Source organism: Rattus norvegicus, chromosome 1 (genome assembly GCF_036323735.1).
Source record: "Rattus norvegicus strain BN/NHsdMcwi chromosome 1, GRCr8, whole genome shotgun sequence".
Classification (NCBI taxonomy): domain Eukaryota; kingdom Metazoa; phylum Chordata; class Mammalia; order Rodentia; family Muridae; genus Rattus; species Rattus norvegicus.
This window is the reverse complement of record NC_086019.1, coordinates 193924354-193947273: the sequence shown is the minus strand read 5'-3', so window position 1 is coordinate 193947273 and position 22920 is coordinate 193924354. Positions and strand designations below refer to the sequence as shown.

At 45.5% G+C, this 22920-nt stretch overlaps 1 long non-coding RNA gene across 3 annotated transcripts; it reads right to left on the bottom strand.

Annotated features, from left to right (window-relative positions):
• Positions 1-9224: 9224 nt before the first annotated feature.
• Positions 9225-21051, bottom strand: LOC102555965 (uncharacterized). Of its 3 annotated transcripts, none has more exons than XR_350774.3 (4): positions 17618-21051; positions 13179-14149; positions 12142-12232; positions 9225-10553 (listed from the first exon to the last, which is right to left on the bottom strand). It is a non-coding gene; the product is annotated as an uncharacterized LOC102555965 (long non-coding RNA). The 3 variants fall into 3 exon arrangements; XR_350775.4 differs by having other exon boundaries at positions 12110-12232; positions 15696-21050; XR_350776.5 differs by having other exon boundaries at positions 15696-21050.
• Positions 21052-22920: the final 1869 nt, after the last annotated feature.

Here is a 22920-nt window from a genome sequence, read left to right as displayed (position 1 = left end):
AACTCTCTCCTAGCAGTCACCAAGCCGCAGTCCTTAATTTCATTGGCCCAAAGGGCTGGGATTCTAAGTTCGTGGAATTTCTCTGGAGGGTCTGGGTGACATAGTCTGCCTGGGTAGCCTGCGTGGCAGGGGTGAAGAATGTTGACAGGCTCCCCAAGGCACTGCATTTTTTCCATCCTGTTCTTTCCCTTGGCATTTGTTGTGCTTTTGGACACTTTAACCACCACCCTTTCTTCTCTGCATCTTTGGTGGAGAGCTCTGTGTAGGGAGAAATGTAAGAAATGATACAGTCTGTGGAAAGCCCTGTTTAACTGCAGCTTCTGCAGCCTTTTTGTCTGTCAGAGCTTTACACTCCAATACGCTGCAGCTCTACACAGTCACAAACACAAAGGACAAAACTTGTGGTGGAGTCAGAGTGAGATACTAGTGTGTATGTGTGTGTGTGTGTGTGTGTGTGTGTGTGTGTGTGTGTGTGTGTGTGTGTGTGTGCTGTATGCTGTATGCATGTGCCTGCTTGTGTGTGTATATATGTGTGCCTGCCTCTGTGTGTGTGTGTGTGTATGTGCCTATCTTTCTTTGTGTGCCTGCCTTTGTGTGTGTGCCTACCTGCCTCTTTGTATGTGTATGTGTGTCTGCCTGTATGTATGTATGTGAGAGTGCCTGCCTCTGTGTGTGTGTGTGCCTGCCTGCCTCTGTGTGTGTGTGTGTGTGTGTGTGTGTGTGTGTGTGTGTTTACATATGGAAATGTTCATGCAGGTGGATCTGGAGGCTGGAGGTCCATGTTGGGTATCTTCTTCAGCTGTTCTCCACATAATTTTTCTGAGTCAGGGTCTAACAGGACCTAAAAGTCACTAATTGGCTTGACTGGCTGGCCAGCAGGCCCAGGGATCCACCTGTCTTCCCCAGGCCAGCATGATAGTCTTCGTGGGTGGACGGTTAATACTATTTCTCACTGGGTGAAGGATGCCTAATATCCTCTCCCCACAAAACACTAAGTAGGTGTCAATCTCCTTGCCCTTCTCAAGGCACTGTGGTCACCCTTGTCTGAGACACACTTGCCCTAAAGAGCTCTAGCAATTAGCTCAGAGACCACACAGCAGCCTGGATGGTCACATGCATAGAAACTGTCTGCCTTGAAACTTTCTGAGGAAATATTTCTAAATTATCTGAAATTTTCATAAATTGCCTCCTTCCTTCTCCTCCCTGCTTCCCTCCCCCTTCCTTCCTTTGAGTCCATCTCCTCCTCCCCTCCCCCTCCCTCCTTCCCCTACCTTCTTCCCTTTCCCTCTTTCCCTTTCCTCCTCTCCTTCCTTTCTTTTCTCCTTTATTTCTTCACACCTTTGGCAAAAATCCTTTCAACCCAGAAACCATTTATCTCCCTATAACAAATAGTTTATGAACTCTTACTTTAATTTTTATTCATAAAAGTCATATTTGTTTTAAAAATGATTTAACCTCCCCCCAAGCATAATAAAAACAATATCCAAATTCCTATTTGTCAAATGCTAATCTTGCTATAATTATTTTTATCTAATATTTGGTGGGGGAGGGGATAGATACAGAGTTTCTCAGTGTAGCCCTGACTGTCTTGGAACTTTATAGATCTGGTTGGCCTTCAACTCAGAGATCCACCTTCCTCTGCCTCCTGAGATTAAAGGTGTGAGCCACCACACCTTGCACTATCTGGTATTTTTAATAGTTTGCAAATAAATGCTTAGGTGAAATTCACTGGTAATATGTTTTAAATTAAGCCACTTTTTTTACTAAAAAATATTGTCTTTCGACATGCTATTAACACCATTCATGAGTGTAACTTTTGGTAGCTGTATACTACTCCATTGTGTACTGGCTCCATTTCCCCCCATCATTCCGCTGAGGTGTCTTATAAGGGTAAATCCAATTCCTACCTCAGTTTGCAAATAAATATAAAAAGAGCTACCTTGGAAATTAAGTGACTGCCCAAGAGCAGAGATTGGCAATGGTTTTAGTAAATGTGCAGACAGTATTCAGGCCTTGTATACGATGGGGTGAATTTGCCCGAGGGAGTACTTAACCCAGTGCTTTCCTTGCAGTACCCCAGTGGTCACGGACAGTGTAGAAACTGGGGGACACAGACGAATTTCAATAAAGTTTATTTATTGTCTACCATGTGGGATACCCTGGGTTCAATTAAAAAAAATCACACAGAGCCCTTAGCCTTACTTGCATAGCTTTTTTCAAGATGTTCAAAGAGTTCACATAAAGCGAAAGCCAAACAAACAGGGAGGGCGTGGTGGTGCACACCTGCGATACCAGGACTAGGAGAAGAGGACAAGAGGTTTAGGAAATCAATATTAGCCCCATAGCAAGTTCAAGGCTAGCCTGAGTCACATGGAACCCTGTTTCAAAACTCTAACCTTCCCTACACACCAAAACTCCAGTAAAAACAGAACTCAAATGTTAGCTTTCTTCCAGACGGGAGGACCGCTTTGAGTGACCACCTGTTTTCCAGGCTGTCATGAACTGGTTCCCTTTGCCACCAGGAGTATCTCTAAGCACGTGCTGCCAGTCAACCAACTGTAACACTGAGTAAAAGTCCGGCTAGGCTTTCAGAATGTAACTGGAGATGTGATTCCTTTTCCTCCCTTCCAGCCTGTATCAGGGCTGTGTCAAATTGTCTGGCTGTGAACTTCTACTTATTTATAATTTATTGCCCGTGAGGAGGATTTAACTCAGGGGTTATTATACTTTGTCTTGAAAATGATATTCAAGCAAGGAGCAGACTCCCAGCCCACCCACTCGAGGTTTGCCAAGGCTAGATTCACTCCTTACCCTTCACACGTGTGCCGGGGTTTTCGAGGGGAGACGGCGAATGCCGGTAGAAAAATGTTAACTTAATAAAGCAGATGAAGATCAGATTTCCTTCTCTGGATGCCTCTCACCCCGAATCCTTTGGTTGACTTCTCGAGACTTCCTATGATTTCTACAACCCACTCCTGTAGGCCCAAGGCCTTCTGATTAAGAAGCAAACCTCAGATCCAAATCACAGGGCCGGCGGCTGTGTGAAAGGCTCAGCACACGTCCTACCATTTTCCTTGTGTGAAGATACTATCTCTTCTTCTAAAAAACAAAGTTGCACGTGTGTGCATGCTAATCATGGTCCTCAGGCTTGCACACTATTCTCGGAGCCTTACTCCAGCCCCAAACCCAGACAGGTGCTCCATAGCTCTAGACAGCCCTCAACCATCCTCCTCCCCCATTTTTCCTCCACATTTTGCACCACTGAGTTCTTGAGAAAGAAACTCTTGAACTTCTTCAATGGGCAGGAAAGTATGTATTCTAGATTTCTTCCCACCCCAAATGTTTAAGACTCAGGGGTTTTGCTGATTATATCTTTACTCATTAGAGCTCTGATTGTTTTAGTCTTGGGATTCTACATTGAGGTCTGTGACTTTCCACCATATTGAATCCTGGGGCCGATGGGATGGCTCAACAAGTGAAGGCACTTGCTGCCAAGTCTGATGACCTGAGTTCATCCCTGGAACTTCTATGGTGGAAGGAGAGAATAGACTTCCACAAGTTGTCCTCTGACCTCCACAGAAATGTCATGGAACCCATTCACGCACCACCCTACATGCCACACATACAAAAATAAATATGATAAACAATTTTAAAAAGGCAGTATTATCTGAGTGGTGGTGGCGAAAGGGATGGAGAAGCCATTGTTCCTGGTCAGGTGTCCCGTGGAGTTTTACTTTCAAAAAGCCTTTTCATTTTCAAAGGATGATGAAGGAAAGATGGAGAGAGACCAGGTAAAAGATAACCAGGCTGAATGCCACAGGAAGGGGCAATGTTCAAATGTGATTGTGGGTCTCAGTGTCTTGCTTGCCTAGAACTACCAGTATTGGAGGCCTTCCTTAGACAGACCACAGGTCTAAGAGGCCTAATGAACGAACCTGTCCCATCAGAGAGGGAAAACACAAAGTCTCACCACCTAGGGATATAAGAAGGGCATCATGTAACCACTGAGCTTAGAAAGAAGAGCAGGCAATGTGAGGCGTGGGGTTAGTGGATTGTGCTAAAGCACGGTCTAGCGAATGCAGCTCATGAGTCTGACTGGACCATTGTCTGCTGTCAATTTACACCAAGAACGTTTTATTGGAGTGTAGCTGCATTCATTTGTATAGATCTACGACTGCTTGATGTCCCAGTGCAGAGTTAGCTATTGAAACAGAACCTGTATAACCCCCAAACTGATTATATTGACTCTTTGGCCTTTTAGAGAAAGTAACCACTGTTTCCTGCTTGAAAGGATGGGTCCCTGACAGAGAAGGCTTTCCAAATGGCCCTTGAGAGGAAAAAACTCACACATTAGACACATGCACGCCCTATGCAGGAAGGGAAAGAGGGCAGAGTAGAGTTTAGTATTGCTTTCCATACTGCTGAACTCTGCCATTGGAATTTCTGTGGTTTTTAATCATGCCATGGTGTCAGTAGGTCATGGCAGTTGGCATGGTGACTGGGCACACATTTTTCCCTCATTCATGGACCCGCACACTGGGTCAAGTGACATGGAATCCACCCGAAACTTGTGCAAAATCCTGTGTTTGAAATGATCATAGTGATGGGCAGGGGTGGAATCTTGGATGCTTGAGGTCATCGACCTTTCTGGTACAAACAAACTGGAAGGCACCTCAGAGCAGGGATAGGCTACAGCCGCCATCTGAAAGGCCGGACACCGGTGGCACATGCTCACCTGCTCCCAGCAACCCCCTAGGAGGAAGTCACCAGGATAGCAGGAGTGTGCTGCTTGTCAGCCCTGATCCATGCTGTTTAGAGATGGTTGTCCCTGAGAGTTGGCTCTGTCCCTGGATAACATGAGACAGGATCTTCTCACTGGTACAGCCCCCACACGTAGAGTCCTGGATTGTTCTCTCCAGTGATGCTCACCAGTTTGTCAAGTAGGCCTCCTCTTTTTCCTAAGTCCTGTCTCCTGAAACCCAGCCCCACTGCATGAGAAGGAGCAATCACCATGGCAACAAGAGTGGAGGCTCTTGGTACATCTGTGCTCACTGGGACAAGAAAGAAGTTTTACAACAGGCTCTTCCTTCCAGACTGAATGACTTGGTCTCTCTTGCACCAGAGAGGGCACAGAGCAAGCCCTGCTTACTTCCTTCAGGTCTTTCCAGCTCCACTTTAAAGCATGTTGAGGTGAACCAGCCCAGAGCTCACATTCCAGCTCCTCAGGACTGTGGAGGAGTTTCTAGACCTGAGCTGGCCATATATGCCAGGGCAAGAGGTAAGAGTTGGGCAGATGTTCAAAAGTCCTTTACCAGTAGCTTGTTCTCCAAACTGTATGGTATGTGTTTGTCCTTCCTTTAAAACAGAAACTGTGTGTCCATCCACAGAAGTCAACTCTCTGAAGTCATGCCAGTGGGTTTGGAGCCTCTGGACCATCTACAGAGTTCCAACTTGTTTGCTTCCTGCCTGACAGATTGCCTTTGGTAGTGGGGGAGGGGTAGTCACCGGCCCTATTTTTGGGTCATTTTTGATCCTTGGCTCCATATGCTTTGAGACTACCATCTATCTGGATAGTTCTCACACTGATCTCCGGACCAAGGGAACTTGCCACAGACTGGAGGACTTTTCTTTCTCAATGTTCCTGGGGGACCATGCCATCTAGGCTAGATTCCTCTGTCCCAGTGGCCTTCAAGTCAGGTATATACCCATGAGTCCTCATACAGTGCCCCTAGATGGGCAACAGAGTAATAGCTACTTCCTCTGGAGACCCAGGTCCCAACCTTCAGCATTTCGCGAGCTGCACTTGTGTGGTCTGAGGAATGGAGATTTACACTCCTGTCTGCTTTTTCGGGTGCACCCATGAGTGAGCAACCTGAGGGGAACCCTGGAGAGAAGCAGAAAGCTCCCTGGTGGTAAGTGAAGCTAGCCTGGGAGATAGAGTGCAAGCTCCAAGGAGGGAGGCGCAGGGCAGGGGCCAGATGCTGCTATGCGAGTGAGGTCATCACTTCCCAGAATACGAGGGCTATCTAGTCAAGCCCAATTGGGCAGAACAGGGAACAGGTGCTCTCTGGCACTTTTATTGTTTTTTTATGTGTGTAATACTCTTCAGTCAGAGCAAAATAAACTCATACCCTGGTTATTTAATAACAAGGCAATGGCCGTACACTAAATCAGGGTGAAAAGACAAACAGAAGGAGACTGAATCCTGTCCTTTGGCAGGTGGCAGGTACTAAGAGGCACTGGGTCTGGGGGGATTAAGGTGAGGGGGTTATGGCACTATGGTGAGGGATTTAGCTGCAATAAGGAACTTCTGAAATAGAGGTGTGACACTGAAGGCCTGGCTGTGTGTGGAGCCTCCCCTATCTTCTAACTGGTGGAAGAGGTGGACAAGTCTACCTGTATGAGGAGGAGGGATCAAAGCAATGTTAGGCCCAGCTGCCTTGTGGGACAGGTGGCCTCCGTCTAGTGGATAGGGGAAGGTTCAAGTAAGCTGTCAACTAGGAGAGGGTTAGAAGGCCACTCCCAGCCACAGGGTCATGAGTTATAAAGGGGTGCTCTTAGCTTCAAGGAGTTGAGGTGAGTCAGGAGACAACAGGTGAAGTCTAGAGAGAAGGCAGCCATAAACAGGCCTGCCTGTCACCTCTTACCCCAGTCTTTTCTGACTGGCTGTGGAGTGATAATCAATAGTGTCAAGGGCTGAGGTCAGTGCTCCCCACATCCACAAAGGTTCCCAGCCTCTGTACATTAGCCTCAGGGTTGCCAGCTGGCCTGATGAAAAGTCTTTCTTGGTGGAAACATTTTTGCCCCAGGGATTGGAAGAACTGTTTTCTGTTTTGTGATTTGGATGATTTTAAAGACTCATAGTCTAGTTATACTCCAAGTTGTTTTGGTGGCATATGGCTGCGATGCCAATCACATGTTCTTCCTGCCTGCTTAGTGACAGGGACTGGGCAGAGTGATTTTCAGTTCACAGACACAGCCCTGTGTTCATCTGGCCCTTCTCCTCCCCATCTGCCAGATCTCCCTGCAGCCTCACCTTGAGGTGTGCCTAGATAGGCACATACGCGACTTCAGAAGTTTGTATGAAGGTCTGTCTTCATGGGACCCGGAAACAATTGCTGCTAGGTAAGGTTAGATGCACAGAGAGAAGAACGTGTCTGTTGTCTGGCCCATCTGTGTGGCTAGAGGCTGAGGTTCCGAGAAGGCAAGGCCTCTTCCAAGCGTGTAATGGAGGAGTATGAGAAATGCCTGAACCAGCTCTGACTGTGGGGGCTCACACCTTCTCCACTGTGTGGCAATGGGCATAAGTGAGCCAGGGGTTCTGTTGAGAAAGAGCTGTCACTGTCATCAGTGAGCAGCACTCTTGGACCAAGAGTGTTCTGGAGGGTGGCTGTAACCCCAGGGACCACCCTAGTCTATATCTTGTTGCTGTAATTAAATCCGCAGGGCAGAGTACTTTATGAAGAAAGGCTTTTTATAGCACACAGTTTGAGAGCTGAAAGCCCACAATCGGGCAGATTCAAAGCATGGGGTGGATTCTGGATTGACTCATTGCAAGTGAGATCGCGTGGTAGGGATGTGTGTGAGAAGTCACAAGGCAGGAAGTGAGTGACTGAGAAGAGTTGGGTGTTCTTTTGCACCAACCTTTGAAAAATTACACAGTTGAGGCCTACGACCATCTTCGTAAGCACCGCATGCCCCCCTTTAAGAGGGAGGCCATGCCCTAGGTGTCTGCCATGACCTGCCTCTTAAGGTTTACAACTGGGGCCGAAGAAAAGACTGTAGTTAAGAATACTGGATGCTCTTCCAAAGGACCCAGGTTCAATTGCCCACACGCACAGTATGGCTTTTATCCAACTCCACTCAGGGGGCTCCATACCCTCTTCCAGCTTCTGTGGGCATCAGGCATGCACATGGCACACAGATGTCCGTTCAGACAAAAATACTCATACACATAAAAGATACAATATTTTTAAGATGTTTCTCTTTAAGATTTATTTTATTTTTAATTATATGTCCTTGTTGCGTGTCTGTGTGTGGCTATTAAATATATGCTCAGACACCTAGAGACCAGAAGGGGGATTGGATCCCCTGGAGCTAGAGTTCTAGGCAATTGTGAGCCACTTGCCATGGGTGCTGGGAACTGAACTCAGGTCCTCCGGAAGAGCAGAATATGCAATTAACTGCTGAGCCAGCCCTTCAGCCCCACACTTCATCTCTTTTAAAAGCAAGTCAACTTAAAGTCTTCATCTCTGGGTGTGGAAACATGCGACAAATGACTTTCTTGCATACAACAAATACAGTGGTCTCTAGTCCAATTTTGGATAAAAACCTTGTTTCCACTTGAAACTTTGTGATACTAGCCTTCGCTGTCTGCATTCGGAGACCTTTCTGGTCTTCAGCACTGACGAGAACTTCCCATTAAGCTCTGATCATAGCCTTTTTAGAGCTTCACTAACCTTTATCTCCCAACTCACCTGAAACCCTCCCACAAACTAGTTCTAGAGGCTAAAGAACCACATAATCATATTTAACCAGAGTAACAATCCTGTTTTTCTGGCACCAGTTTACTTGATATCCCTTTGGTCAAATAACCAAGAAGCTTTGGCTCACGATTTCAGAGGTCTTAGCTTGCTGTGCCTCAACTCCACGTGTTCAGGCAGAGCATCATGGTAGTGAAAGGATACAGGGGAGGAGTCTGCTCTCCTGGAGGACGGGAAGCAGAGCGTGGAAAGAACAAGACACCAGGCAGAACTTTATGAGGCACGCTCTCAGTGACGACCCACTTCTTCTGGTTTGGTCCCAGCTCTTAAAGTTTCCAGAATCTTCCCACACAGCACAACCAGCTGTGGTGAGGTGACAAACAGTCAGCATATGAACCTGGGCGAACATTTCATATTCAAACCATAACTCTATTTTACATATAGATGGAAAATATTTTGTGCATGCTTTAAATATGTATAAACTTTTGAAGGAAGGCAGATAATCACAATGATGGGCTGTGTCAGGACATGGTCTCATTCAGAATCTTCCTCCATCACTCACCACAGCTGAAACGTAGGTCATCCACAGTGACAGTGTTTACAGAGTCTGAGTTTGACAAACAACATCCCCATGAGTCCTTATCGATAGCTATGAAAATGAAGTTATTATACTCTCTCTCCCTCCTCAACCCGTCTCAGCTAGCTTTAAATACAGAAATGAAACAGAAGAACCAACAGCTATTCATCTCATATCCCAGTTGTATTAGTTTTTTTTTCCCCCATGTGATAAAACACATTGACTTAAAACGATTCAGGGAGGAAATGGTTTTACTTGGCTTGCAGGTCATTGTCTGTCATTGGGGAAAGCCAAGGCCGGAACTTATAGAGGGCAGGAACCTGGAGGCAGGAATTGAAGCAGAGGCCATAGAGGAGTGCTGCTCACTGTCTTGCTCCTCATGGCCTGCTCAACTGCCCTGGATGGCCCCACCCACAGTGAGCTGGGCCTTCACACAGCCTTCCTCAATCAACAAAACACCCCACAGACACGCCCACAGGCCAAACTAAGGAGGCCATTCCTCAGGGGAGGTTTTTCTCTTCTTAGTTTATGTTAGATTCTAATTTATGTTAACAAAAACTAATTGGCACACCAATATATTTAAAATAATTATATATAGGATTCTGGTTATTTACTCCATCTTGAGAGAAGGTGTAGCAAGCACTTATGCACTGAAATGGGGCAAGATGGCTTATTGGAAAGAAATACTTGCTGCGAGCCTGGCAGTCTAGTTCTGTCCCTAGAACCCCAATGGTGAAAGACGAAAATCAGAACCGACCTACAAGTTATCCTCCGACCTGCACACCATGGCATGTGTGTATGCATTCACATACATACAATGTAAGTGAAAAATTAAGTTAAAAATCCCTAAATTATCTAAATTTTTCTCTGTATGTATTTTCTACATGAAGCACACTATTTAGCTAAGTTTTAAAATTCCGTATCTAGTTGTGTTACAGACCTACGAAATCCATTTCACTTGAATAAGAGGTTATCATGAAGTAGTTATTTTAAGAAAACAGTGCTAGGCACAGTGCTGGGTCAGGAGCCATCTGTTCCCTGAGCCTCACTGCTGCCTGGCTCTCCTATGTCTGGTCTTTCTGTCAGCACGGTAGCCCGGGCTCAGACTGTTTACCACTCTGGTGATTAATATTTGAGCTAAGACCTCATGGGGAGCCAGCGCCTTCAGTTTGATTTAGCACATGTACTATGCCTCTGTGGTTAAAAAATCAATCTTTTCAGAAGTCCATGTTTCTCCATGCATTACAACCATGAGTCCTTTGCCGAGCCCCACACTGGCTGGTGGCACAGCCATCAAGGAATGAGAAGTAATATCTATCAGTACATGTTTGGGGATGGGACAGGAAAAGAGGTCATTTGATCGTTTTGCAGTTTCTGGGCTGAGAGATTCCCACTCCAGCAAGGAGGTAGAATTATTGATCCATAGTGCGCCTTCTATCTCTCTGCATCCGTTCCATGGTACCGTGCCGTGGAACCAGGAGAAATCACAGCTCCTGGATAATGGAGAGGATAATGGAGTCCTTGATCATTCAAAGAAGTCTTTAGATTCTCTCTTGCCAGCATTGCCCAGTGAAAGGCAACCCCCTCAAGGAATATGCTGTCCCATTATGCTCCCCTAACACTGCCTCTTTGACTTTTGACCTTATAGTCCTGTGGCCGAATGCCACCAATGGACCATTTCCATCACAGCCCTGCTACATAGTGCAGAGTCGTGCATGAGTCCACATGTGTGCATGGAGATGGGGCTGAACTGAGAAGGGTGGTGTGAGCAAGAGCTCTGCATGTCAAAAACTCATCCCCAAGTAGCTTCCTGTCCCCATGTCTCGGGGACTAACACCTACTGGGAGGTGAATCTGCTTCTGAACTTCTGTCAGCCTCACTCTGTTTATCTGCTGTGGAGGCAGAGGCTGAGGAGTCTACCTCCCTCTTGTTTCTCTTGCTCCCACTTCCACTCACCATGAGCCAGGGAAGCCCTTCCTGGGGGTTTCCTGTTGTGGGCTTACATGCTCTGTACAACTAGCACCTCTTCATGTGTACTCTGAATGCTGACTGTCATTCTTTTTTCATTCATTCACTCTACAAGAGTCTATTAGTGTCTGCCTGTGTTAAATTCCTCCCTAGACTCTGGGGATACAATTCTGGGGATAAGCAGAACCACCATCTCCTATATAGCATCTTTCAGGTAAGGGCAAATGGTGTGAAAACCATGGGAAATAGTGGAGAGAAGGAAATCTGACGTGGACGGGGTGGTCCGGGTGGCCTTCTCCGAGGAGATGACATTAGATCAGAGAGCTAGAGGTTGAAAATATTCCAGCCAGCCAAGGAATTAGAAAAAGCATCACAAACAGAGGAGCAACAAAGGGCTCAAAGGTGCAAGTACTTGGATTCAAGGGGACCAACGGGCCGGCCATAGTGTTATCCAAGGGAAAAAAAGGGGATCAGGGCTCTCTGAAAGTAGGCGTGAAACAGGATGTGCAAAACCTGTGCTGTTTTCAATCTTGATAATTTTTAAATTCTTTAAAAATTATTTTTATGTGTATGGATGTATTCATTGTGTGTGTGTATTTGAGTATATATGTGGTATATGTGCATGTGCACAGGAGTGTGTACCCACCCATGCTCAGACTCCAGAGGAAGATGCCAAGTGTCCTGCTCTATCACTCGTCATCATATTCCTCTGAGACAGGTCTCTCCCTGAACCCGGAGGTAGGCTGGCAGCCAGCAAGCCCCAACCATCCCGCTGTCTTCACTCACCGAAGTCCCGGGATTGTAAATGTGCATGACTCTGCGTAACTACTCTGTGCTTTTGATGATCGTCCCTCAAAAGGTAAATCCTGTTTCCCTTTCCCTAAGAGAGCAGCCTGTACTGTGTAAGTAGAGTGTGCCGGAAGCAATGGTATGTGTGTTTGAGATTAGACAGTTCCGAGTGTAGGGACACTCCAATTTTTTCCTTTTTGGATCGATTGCTCTGGCAGGAACCAGCGGACATGAGGTAACGAAACCAAGCAACCCTGTGAAAAAGTCCACACAGCTAAGATCTCTCACTCACCAACATTTCGGAATTCGATGTTAGAAACAGACCTTGCATCTCCAGTCAAATCCCCGACAGCATCAAGAGTGATCCCATGTCAAAAGCAGAGTGCCTGGCCCCAGAGTCCTTGGCTCCTGGGAACTGCAAGATATCAAAGGATTGGTGTTTTATGCTGCAGAAACTTGTGAATAATTTGTTACACAGCATCGTGTGACCACTACACTGGGGTTAAGTTGTGTTTAGGAGTATCAGCTTTTCAAGAGGAAAGGGAGGTTGCTGAGAAGTTTATGAGGGCAATGGCATCAGGAGATTTCTTCCCACAAAGGGCTCACTTTGCTTTCTAAATGCTTGAAGAACCATTTGAAGAGAGCCAGAAGTTGAATTGAGACACACTTCTGGGGCGGAGTCAGTCAGAATGCACTGGGCTCCCGGACCTGGAATTCCCAAGCAAAACTAATTTAAATGATAAGGCCACTTAGTATTTCACCTGGCAGGAGGTCTGGGTATAAGACAGCCTAAGGCAATTAACTCCATGTTAATATCCTGAGGACCCTACCTCTCTTTGTCCTTGCTTTGCTTGGCTTACAGTATTGACTTTGCTCTCAGGCTACATTGTCTCATGGACACTTGCCTGCAGGTGTGACATCCAGAAGTGACAAGATAGGCTGAAGCAAAGCCTATCTCTTCTTGGGAGTGTGATAGTCCCTCTGAAGCTCTCAGCAAGTGCTTTCTTATACATTACTAACCCAAATTGTGTTCCACATGTTCCCCAGGCATGGCGAGGGGAAGACACTCTCATGCTTAATTCAGGCTGGGTGCCATGGTGGTGTGGAGTAGGGTGGTGACAGAGATAGGAAGAAAGGGAGGTGTTAGATATGCTAGAGACCTGGAGAGGAATCACGTGCAGCTCTTAGAAGTGAGGCATGAGCCAAGCCAACAGGGCTACACAAGCATAATGTTCTCAGATGAGGAGTCTCAGGGGAGGCAGCCGTGGGCAATGTGAATGGTACAGACTTGGCTATTTTGTGTGGGCAGGGCTCATCCCATTTGACTCAGTTTCTAATTATTATCCCCATTAGCTACTCACTTTGTTACTGTGCCAAAACACCTGCAAGAACAACCCCAGGGAGGAGAGGTTCACTTCGGCTCCCAGTTGGAAGGTACGGTCCATCATGGTGTCAGGAGCTTGAGACAGTTGATCACGTGATATCCACAGTCAGAAAATAAAGTGAAAAATGGTGGCCGTCCTTTTTATTCATCCCAGGCCCTCCATCCACAGCCTAGCATCACTCATATTTGGGGTGGATCTTTCTGCCTTGGTTAACCTATTCTAGCAATGCCCATATGTCTCTTCAATGATTAGACACTGTCAAGTTGACAATTCATATTAACCATCACATATCATACTTTTGAGGGTACAGCGCCCAGACTTCACAGATGGGTCCCCTGATAATAAAGATGTAGTACCTACGGGCTAGCTAGAGGAACTTTCAGTGAGGGAGACCTGTTACCAGCCACCAAGGCTGTGCAACATCTTCTACGTCAGGCTTACTTTAATGGTCTATGCTAAGCAAAGTGATCCACAGCATGAACTGTGGTGTGGATATCAGTGGGTGTCCTTGTGTCATTTTGCAGTGAACACTCTCAGACACTCTCTTGGCAGCTAGATGCATGGCTGTATGACTTCCACGAAGAATAATGACACACAGTTTTGCCTCCAGGATAAACTTTCTACTTTAAAAGCTCTTTGTCTCATTAATAGATGGCTTCACAAACATATAGGATCTAAAAAGGACACCTTCGCCACATTTTCATATCTCATATCATGTTAAATGTGGTCAAGCGTAAAGCCCCATGCAACCACTTTGTTTAACATTATTAAATATCTGTGATTCATTGAGCTCTGGCCTAGAAGCTGAGATTGCAAGAACCATAGCTGGTGTTCAATCAATAGTTGATTGCTGGGACAATAAGTCTACGCTTGTCAAGGAGGAGACAAAGGGGACCCAGGATCCATGAAAAATGACAGGTTTTCCTTTTTGGCATAATTTCTTCTTTCTAAAAGCAATGGAGGAAAATGACATTAGCCTGTGAGCCCTGAGATTTTTTTAAAGACATCAACAATATGGAAGCCTGATTGGATCATTAAAAATGTTTTTGTTTTATTTTTAAAAAATGTTTTGATTTATGTGAGTGTGTATTTTACCTGCATGCATGCCTGGTACCTAAAAGAGACCAGAAGTTGGTATCGGACCTTCTTGAACTGGACTTTTACAGATGGCTGCTAACTGAAAGATCCCACGCAGAGAGACCCTTACTCAAGTCTTGGGAAATCGCGGACCCCAGACACAGAGAGACCATTTTGGATGTAATAAGCAAAGGCGAGGTTTATTACGGAGACCTATTACAGAGATCTCCGGGCCGACACATATCCCGCGCAGGAGACAGAGGTGTCGGCCCCGAGAGGCTGGGAAAAAGAGTATTTAAAGGCAGAGGCTGTGAGCACCAGGGGATGGGGGATGTCAAAGGGGAATGTACCACAAGTTACAAGATTGTTTTATGGCTCCAGGAGATAAGGGGACGCCAGAAGGTTTTATGGCCCCCTGGTTCCTGGAACAGAGCTACTAAATCAGGAGAAGGGTAGGGTCTTCAGGTCCTCATTATTTTTAAACGTTTGTCAAAACTGATGGAGCATTTGTATTTGAAACACCTCTGGTTAGGCTTGGGCTGCCCGGTTTCTTGGAATGCTCTCTGCAGGACACAATGGCTGAAAAGCACAAGTAGGGGCTTATCAGGGTCTGGAGGACATCTGGTTAAAGTATGACTCTGAGTAAGCTGGGGGGACGTCTTTGGATGGTTTATGGGTCAGTCCTCGATAGCCTGAGCTGGTTCTTGCATTCCTTTTCTTTATCTTTATGGCCTGCTATTCCTGGCGGCAGGGCTTAGCCCTGAGTTTGTGGCTTTTGGGGCTAACTCTTTTAATTTTATATTTTTAAACCTAGAATTCGTATAATTTTCTTTTCATTCCCGTCTTCTCCTACTAAATAATTCTAATCTTAGAATTTTGATATCAAGTCTTATTTGGTCTCACCAGTTGTCCTAACTGACTGGTACTGTTGTCTCAGGACCATCAACCGCACAGCACCCACTCAATTTTTAACAAAAGCAATTAACCTGTTTGTCACGCAGGAGCCAAAAACTAAAACCAAGAAAATTATTAATAATGGCCCAGCTGTAGCAGAGAGTAGGGTAGTCATCCAGGGAGATCTACTAAACTAGCTCTCGAACTATCTCTGATGTGTTTTTCTGTCTGTCTGTCTTTTGTCTAACCTTTTTTTTAAGTTTATTTATGGAGTCTTTAATTACTCCTGAATGGTCTGTATAGAAGCAACATTTTTCTTTCAGTGTAGCACACAGATTCCTTCTTTAAGGAATATCAGGTCTGATCTTTTCTTATTTTGAAGGACTACCTCTGAGAGGGAAGTTAGGTATTCTTGGAGGTCAGCTAAAAAGTCTTTTACTCTACCTGAATTGAGCTTTGAGGTCTGTAAATACAATGTAATTTTTAATCGACCTCTAAATACTTGGCCACACCCTGGCTTACCTTGGCAACGAAAGTAGGACCGTTGTCTGACCAGATTACCTTGGGCATTCCAGACCTGGGGAAGATTTCTTTCAGTATCTTCTTGATGATTGTAGAGGCCGTCTCTCGTTTGGTGAGGAAAGCTTCTATCTATTCCTGAAAAAGTATCTACAAGCACTAGGAGATACTTGTGATTATATTTTTCTGGTTTTATCTCAGTGAAGTTCACTTTGACTTTTTATTAAACTCTCTAGGTCTCTTTGTCTTGTTTGTTTGTTAAGCATTTGTTTACTGACGTATCTTATATTTTTTACTGTCTCTCTTGGCTAAAATCTTAAAGTCTATTACATATACCTTAACTACTTGGACAAACTTTTTATCTCCTAAATGAGTCCATTTCTGTATTTGGCAAAGTGAGTCTTTTCTTTGTTTTCTGGGGAGTATAGCCTTCCCCTCAAGTGTGTCATTGTCTTTTTATCTTTTAAACAACTTGGGCCTTTTCTAAGTGAGGCCATCCCTTAGTCTAATCCTAGTTCTCAGTGGCTGTCTCTTGCAGGCCTGTAACCAGGATAGGCTCCTGTATAGCCATTTCCCGAGCCACTTTATCTGTTTTGTCACTGCCCCATGTCACTGAATCTCTTCCCTCCTGTTTTCCTGGGCAATGAATAGTACTCACAGTTGTTGGCTTCATCAGGGCATCCAAGAGATGGCAAAGGCATCTGTGGCGCTGATGTGCTGGGGGGGTAGAGGTTCAGCCATTCTAGATGACATTGTGTTGTCCACCATGGCAGCACCCACTTGTCTCTGACCTTCATTCATGAAGAGAACTGTTCCTGTCTGTGGACAAGGTCCTCGGCTTTCAGCAGGGATCAATCAGCCAGTCGCAGAGGTCTTTCCTCCACCCATGTGCTTCTGTCAGTGTTTGACACTCGTGCTGTGGTGGCTCCAGGTCCGGATTGGGCAGCAAGGTGACCAGATTGTCCCCAACCGGTGGAGAATCTAGTCCATGGCAGCTGACCAGTGGTCCCATCTTTGGACACTCTATCAGCCACTCTATCACAGTTTAAGTCCTGGATTGGGTGATAATTGTTAGTGCCCGGCTGGCAGGAACGGTGTGTTTCAGGCAGAAAAGCACTAAGCCATTCAACTCCCAGCATCAGTTACTGGTGTACTGAGACAGGTCTTAAGCTCCACATACACAGTCTATAGATATGTATACACATGGCCTCATCCAGCCATTTCAGCCCACGCAAGCCAATTTGGAGAGCAATTTTCTCATGAGCAAGGGATGGGGGCAGTCAGGGATGACCATGAATTAGTGGGTGGGTTACCCGGCCCACGCCAAGGTCCACTGTTCTTCGGGCAGTCCATAAGTATTGTTTGTTGTCAGTAGGCCCCTGTACCAAAGGTCTTTGGATACTGGCCCACTGGAGCATAGGAGCACAGAGCATTGGGTCCCTGTATCCACAAAACAACTGGGCGGGCTTCCCTTCCATCTCTGTGCATAGCCAGCACCAAGAGGCTCTCCAGTGTCCCCTCTTGTTCTTTCTGGGGCAGTCCCTGACCCAATGTCCTTTTTCTTCGTATTAGGCACACTGATCTTTAGCCAGGAATTCTCTTCTGTTGTCAGGTACTATCTTCCTAGGTTCCCTAACTACTGTGGCCAGTATATGTTCCTCTCTTGTCTTTTATCTCTCTTTAGCTCTCTAACTTCTTTTTTTTGTCTCTTTTTTTCCCTAGCTTTCTGTTCTTTTTACCTCTTTTTTTTTTAACCTTACTTTCTCTGTAACTTACACTAACTCTCAGCAACTTAACTTAACCCTTCAAATTTTTGTAACTTTTTTTTTCATATCCTTTCTTTATCTTAGCCAGATTGGTGGGGCATTTTCTAGCCCCTCAGAGACCCACCCTTGGAGCCTGGCAGCAGACCTGGCACTCCCTACCTTTAGGCGTCTGAAGAGAGCAGGCAGAAGTGAGGGCCTTCTATCCATCTCTGGAACACTTTTTCTGGCCTCTAGTAGGATTCCGTCTTTCCTCGGTGGTAAAGAAGACCTGTAACAGTTACTAACAAGCATCTCAAATGGGATGGTGAGAAAACAAGGGAATCTTGAGAATAGAGGTCCACTGAAGAGGGCAAATAGCATTTAGTCACACAGCTAAGCCAGGAGGCTTTCTTGGGACAAAAAGACCTTGTGTCTGTGAAACAGAAAAGTGAGCAGAGGGGCAGCCTATCTGCTACCGGCTGTCTCTCTGGACTTAGATTTTCCCTTAAGGAGTACTTTCCTTTAGTGTCAGCTCAGTGGTTTTATCGCTCAAGAGACCCATCCTCTAAATGGCACTAGGCTTTCAGTAACAACTAATAATAAAAGGATGGAGAGACGATAGAACCTGAGTGTTAGATACTAAGCAGCTGACAAAAGAATTGTAACCAGTTCACCTGGGGCTTCTTGTCTCTTATATCTAATAAAGAGATTGTTAATACTATAGTACCAACCTTTAATAAAAAAAAACTATAGCTCTCTCCATGTCTCTGAATATCAGGACTGTAGTAGTAGTCCTTTACCAAACTGTCTCAGTGGGCTAAGGGCCCATGGAAACGAAAACATTAATCCTGACCTCGGCCACAGCCAAAGCCTGAATTCTAAATTCAAACTGGCAAAACAAAACAAAGTTCTTTACAGTTTGTTGTAGATTCTTTGAAACTATTTTAGGGGCTTCTCTGCCCCCCAACCTGGGACATTTCTACCACAGGGGCAGGAACTGGCTGCTGTGGGGATAGGATCAAAGGCATTCTCCATGCTAATGATGACCAGTGAGAAAAGTAATTTAATGCTGGAGACTGGCTCCTCTCTTGGAATAGGGCCAGCAGATAAGGCAGGCTCCTTAAAGAACTTCTCTTAATGAGCACCCTCTTTCTGTGAGCAAGAGTTGAAGGTCTGGTCACTAAAAGCAGAAATTCCTTTCTTGTTCTTGTTTTTCTTAGAGTCCTCTCCCACCTCACTCTCAGCCTTTTTAGATTATTCTTTATGTAGCATTTTTAACACAGCCTGTCCCTTTTTTATAGCCTGTTGACAGCATTTCTGATCTTTTAGGCAGCTATGCACTAAGTGTCATACCGGCTGAAACTCCACCTTTAAGATTCTTTGTTTCTAAGCAAAATTTAAATCCTTTTCCAGCTTATCTCAGCTGTCCACCATGAGATTCCCAGAGATCGCAAACCAAGGTGTAGTAATTTACTAAGAAATCTTTTTATAGTGTTTCTTTTTACCTTAAGCCTTTTCCTTTTAAACAGCTCCTGAAGAGCCAGAAAAATTGGGTGAGACTTGAGAAGTCCCCATGCTCGCTGCAGCAGCTCCGCAGCTAATTTCGCTCCCCCCTACTGTGTGCTGCGAGCACAAGCACAGATAAAACACTATGTTTTAAAAATTAACGTTGGCTATCAACCAACACACTGCCACTAGAGCGGGGTCCATAAAATTAAGTTTCTTACTCACTATACTTGTTTCATACCGGAGGCCTAATCTGGGGAACTTTTTTATTTATGAGCAGTTTTGTCCTCAAGGTTTTTGTTAATGTCTGTTTACACAACTGTTAACAGCAGCTAGGCTGATCAAGGGGAGTAAAGGGTGGCGCCTCTCTCCTTGGAGAGGAGGCTCAAGAGAGAAAGACAAAACTCCCTGGCAGAAAACAATTTTTTTCAAGCAAATTATTTTTAACTCTTAACTTAAGCACCAAGAGGACCAAGTAAAACTCTTTGACGAACAAAGCAAACAGTTTCATGATTTCAAACACAGTCATCAGTCCAAGATTTTAAACACAGTCGTCAGTCCAAGATTTTAAACACAGTCGTCAGTCTAAATTTAAAAACGAAACAAAAGCCAAAAAGACACTTGACAATACCACAGAAAACAAGCCAGACAAACAATATCAAGACAAAGCATCTTATAACCAACTTTCACAGATGCCTGGTACCTTCAGTACGTGGCCCAAACTGCAGCTTAACCTTAGCTGCTTTTGGGATGAGATGGACCATCTGATTCCACCTCCCAACAGGATTCCAGAGTGTCCTCTTGTCCTAACGACTAAGCACACTTGTCCGTGCCTATATTTAAATAGGCAGCCGAACTCGACCTCTGACGGAGTGGGATTCCTCGTCCACTCCCGCCTAGGTAAAAGGAGCATTCCATCTCCTTTGTTCCAGAAAACCAGAGTCAGGTCCTCCTGACTGTCCATAGCCGGGCTCTCCCGACTGTTCTCCGCCCGTGGAACGTCTTCCAGGGGCTGCAGCCTTGCGGGCCCGGGGCGTCCCCCCTTCCGCAGCCAGGGGGTCCTCACGGACCACAAAGGCAGCTGCACTGAGTGGGGATACACATCCACTCTCCTACAGGGCAGGAATACACATCCACCCTCTTACCACAGGGCAGGAATACCCATCTGCCCTCTTAACACTGACCAGTACTAAGACACACATATATACACACACGGTGGAACCAAAACAGAGACAGACACAGACTGACAATTGCGGCGCCGCTCACACAGAAACACTCAGACAAACATCCAACTCACCTCCAAGGGGTCTTCGGAGTCTGGGGTAGTCGCACAGATCCCGGACGAGCCCCCATAAATATGAAAGATCCCACGCAGAGAGACCCTTACTCAAGTCTTGGGAAATCGCGGACCCCAGACACAGAGAGACCATTTTGGATGTAATAAGCAAAGGCGAGGTTTATTACGGAGACCTATTACAGAGATCTCCGGGCCGACACATATCCCGCGCAGGAGACAGAGGTGTCGGCCCCGAGAGGCTGGGAAAAAGAGTATTTAAAGGCAGAGGCTGTGAGCACCAGGGGATGGGGGATGTCAAAGGGGAATGTACCACAAGTTACAAGATTGTTTTATGGCTCCAGGAGATAAGGGGACGCCAGAAGGTTTTATGGCCCCCTGGTTCCTGGAACAGAGCTACTAAATCAGGAGAAGGGTAGGGTCTTCAGGTCCTCATTATTTTTAAACGTTTGTCAAAACTGATGGAGCATTTGTATTTGAAACACCTCTGGTTAGGCTTGGGCTGCCCGGTTTCTTGGAATGCTCTCTGCAGGACACAATGGCTGAAAAGCACAAGTAGGGGCTTATCAGGGTCTGGAGGACATCTGGTTAAAGTATGACTCTGAGTAAGCTGGGGGGACGTCTTTGGATGGTTTATGGGTCAGTCCTCGATAGCCTGAGCTGGTTCTTGCATTCCTTTTCTTTATCTTTATGGCCTGCTATTCCTGGCGGCAGGGCTTAGCCCTGAGTTTGTGGCTTTTGGGGCTAACTCTTTTAATTTTATATTTTTAAACCTAGAATTCGTATAATTTTCTTTTCACTAACCACCATGTGGGTGATCTTCTTAGCTGCAAGTCTTATTCATGTGTAGGATTAAATAATACTTCTCCCCGAGGTACAGAATCTTAAATGGGTTGAGATTTGGGACCTTAAGAGATGTGTAGCCCTGAGCATACGTTGTAGTGGTCTTGAGTTTGCCTGGGTGGATGTGTGGTTGAGTTTGTAGATTAGCTAAACACATCCTGCCAATTTAGCTATTTTTCAATTTAATTTTTCTGACTTTATCTCCAAATATCTGGAGTACACTTACCTGCCAGTTTTTCCTTTTTCTGTCTGTTTCGTACAGAGTTACTTTGAGCACCATGTGGCCTGGTCAATGAACCTACACATGGATGTAAGAACTCACTCACACCTAAAGTTTTTCTGACTCTTGTTCTCTTTTCCTGGATTTCAGTAACTTGGGATGTTGCATAGTAAAAGTTTCTTTCAGAGATAACTACTTAAAGATGACCATCGCAGCTTATACAAGACTCTAAGCTCTTTCCAGCTAGGGACCAAGTCTGAAATTTCTCTTGAAGTTCCTCTCAAACTAGGATGAAGGAACAGGTTGGTTGAGATAGGAGTCAGGAGGCTGGGGAGATGGCCCAGCTGGGGAAGGTTTTGCAAGCATAAGGACCTGAATCCTACCATCAGAATACATGGAAAATAAGCCAAGTGTGGTGGCACACTCTTGTAACTCCAGTGCTGGAGACAGGCAAATCTCTGGGTGCTTCTGGTTAGCCAGGCTAACCTGCTTGGTAATTTTCAGACCAGAGAAAGAACCTGTTTAAAAACAATAAGTGAATGACATCTGAGATGTCCTCTGGGGTTGTCCTCTGGCCTTCACATGATGCCCTCACAAGAGCACATCCATGCACACATACCTGCATGCATGCACATACATACCCCCACACAATAAGGAGGTAGTCTCATCAGGAAGGACCCCCCCTCCACCCATTCAGTTCCCAATAGCAGCAGAGGCACATATCTCGTGAAGAGAAATACATGTTTAATTTCAGGAATACAACTCAGAAACTACAGGAGATTGCTTAATTTCTAGGCAGTGGCACTTGGCACTGTTTCTAACGTGGCTGTGTGCAATTGTCATTAAATCACTGGCTACATGAGTGGCTACCACTTTATACCCTTGGGAGATATACTGTGGACTCAGATGTGTGTGTTTTCTGAAAAAAAAATCAACCCTTAAAGAGATAGAGAATGGAAAGTGATAACACGGGCTCTCCATTCATGAAGGATGAGAGCCATGGCATTGGACTTGCTGGGTAGACACAGCTGGATGCAAGGCTACAGACAGACAGACAGACAGATAGACAGACAGACAGACAGACAGACAGACAGACCTTGTGCGTCTGAGTCCTGCCTGCTTTTCCCTTGAAGTTCTGTGAAATGAATCAGGATGAATGTGATCAAAATGAAGGCGATGTGTTTGTTGTTGAAGATCTCTGGGATTACTTGGCTCACGCTTTCTGCATTCAGCCTGAGACAGTGCTGACATTGTCTCCAAGGAAGCATTCAGCTCAGACACTGTCCTCAATGGATGTGCTGGCCAGAAGACACAGCGGCTCCTAAGAGCTGGATTGTCAGAAAACTGGCAGGGTCAGAATGTGGTCTGGGGGTCTCATGGATCCCACTCCCTAAAGAGACACTCACTGGAACGAGAGCCAGCATGGAGAATTACCCTGGCTGTCTCTCAGGCAAGCTAACTTGGGCTTGGAGAAGCCCAGACAACTGTCACAATGGCTCCAAGGGTATTTTAATTTTTTAAGACTGATTTTAGGCTTTCTGAAAAGTTGCTAAATTGTACAGAAGTTTGACATATCCCTCATGTACTGTCTCCTAAAGTTAGCAAATTATATACACTCTG